This window comes from Octodon degus, unplaced genomic scaffold (genome assembly GCF_000260255.1).
Source record: "Octodon degus isolate 3935 unplaced genomic scaffold, OctDeg1.0 scaffold00060, whole genome shotgun sequence".
Lineage (NCBI taxonomy): Eukaryota > Metazoa > Chordata > Mammalia > Rodentia > Octodontidae > Octodon > Octodon degus.
This window is the reverse complement of record NW_004524636.1, coordinates 747,188-749,176: the sequence shown is the minus strand read 5'-3', so window position 1 is coordinate 749,176 and position 1,989 is coordinate 747,188. Positions and strand designations below refer to the sequence as shown.

General features: G+C 45.5%; 1 protein-coding gene across 1 annotated transcript in view; it reads right to left on the bottom strand.

Annotated features, from left to right (window-relative positions):
* The window catches only part of Tgm3 (transglutaminase 3), a 44,085-nt gene that overhangs the window by 25,178 nt on the left and 16,918 nt on the right, over positions 1–1,989 (bottom strand). The gene's annotated exons all lie outside the window — the stretch shown is intronic.

Below are 1,989 nucleotides of genomic sequence, written 5' to 3'. Positions count from 1 at the left end.
AGTCTGCTGAGCTATATCATTGGTCCCCTGTGTATTGTTTCAAAAAGACCATTTTAGAACTTTAGCAGCTAACTTCCTAGAAAGAATAAAAATCAAATATGGTTATACATTCATGCATTCATTCATCCATTTATTCATGACATCATTTAGTTTTGGATATGGTTCTAGTATAAAGAACCACGGCTGGCAAGATATGTCAGGGGACTAAAGTGCCTGCTTTGGCAAGCGCAGGGACCAGAGTTGATCCATGGCACTGCATGCCATGCTGACCCCATCCCCAGAGCACACTAAGCCAGAGACCAAGTCTGGGCATGGTGGTGCAAGCCTGTAATCCCAGCACTGGGGAGGCTGAAAATAGGAGGATCACTCTGAGTCTGAGCTGTGTAGTGAGACCCTGTACCAAATACATAAAAAGGAAAAAAAGAACCATGACACAGTGTAAAAAGAGCACTGTTTGGGACTTGAGAGAACTAAATTCTACATTTTAGAGGTACATGTGGAAATATTTATGAGTGAAATGATGCCAGAAGATGCAAAGTCTGAACTTTCCCAAATGATCTGTGGAGGGTATTGATCTGACTTCACTAAGACCAGCCTTGAGGAGGCCGCTGCTGAGGGTGGTGATGAGGACAGGAATTTAGTATAGTTTGTTCTCTCCTTTTGTGTAGATATAAACTTTTCCACAAGAAAAATTAAAAGAGAGGAAGGAAGGAGGACAGGCTGTAAGCTTCAGCTTTGCTCTTGTCAGCTTGGTGACCAAGGGTCAACTTTTCTCCTCTAGGATTTGCGCCTTCCCTTCTCATCACAGGGAAAGTGAAAAAGAAATGAGCTTGAGGGCAGTGAAGTTTTCAGTCTATGAAACTTTGTCATTTATCCCAACTGCACAGTGAGAAGCGGAACAGGTCTCCAAGGGCTGCCCTGGCCTATGGGTCCCATCCTGTTGGGGTGGTCCTAAGTGGCAAGGCCTGTGAGAATAGACAGTCTGGGCCCAGCCCGCCCCAGCCCCTCCACATAGTGGGGAGCTAGCTGTGCATCCCTTCCAGGATGCCTGGGCTGGAATCTCAGGAGCAGGCAAGATGGTGGCCTCCTTTGGGGACTTAATCAGATCATCTCTGGCAGAAAGCTGAACCTTACAAAGCAGCAAGGGCCATAATTAGCTCCAGGCCCAGCCCAGCAGGGAGGTCTGGAGAGAGCAGTCAGCAAGTGGCACCAAGGAAATTGCTCCTCCATAAAGTGGTTTGGCCCCAGGCTGAGAATGAGTCAGCAGTACCTGAGCTACAGCTCCTGCACTCCCCTGGTGGAGGAGGCTCACCTTTATGTGCGGCCCTGGACACCAGCTTGGCTTAACCTCTGCCTCAGTGCAAAGCCTTCTCTTCCCAGAACTTACTTTCTGAAGCTTAGCCTCACTCTATTTCTCTCTCCCCTTTTCTGGCTGCTGTGGTCCTCACTGATCTCAGGGACTCAAAAGTCTCTGGACCCACCCATTCCTCTCCAAAGGCTTGGTTCCAGACTCAAATTTCTCCAAAAGGCCCTCTGATGAATCTCAGATATTTATCATGCAAATGAGTGTTGTTGGAATTTTTAACTAAGTAACTAGCTTGTTAGCTTGGAAATTATCCATTTCAAAACTAAACAGACCAAGACATGCTTAAACCACTGCCTAAATGAAATGAAGTTAAAGATATTCCTGGGTAATTATTCAGAGTTCACGAAGGTTAAAATGAAAGGACTTGCTTTGACTTTCAGCTTTTAACTTGTAACTTTTGAGAAGATTGTTTTTTCTGGTCACTTTTTTGGTGAAGGCGTTCGCTACACACTGGGATCAAGTGTGTGTGTGTGTGTGTGTGTGTGTGTGTGTGTGTGTGTGTGTGTATGTGTGTCCTCATTCTGAGGCAGGACAGGTCTCTTGTGGAGAAGTCCTAGCCACAAGTCATGTTTTCTTTCTTTCTTTCTTTCTTTCTTTCTTTCTTTCTTTCTTTCTTTCTTTCT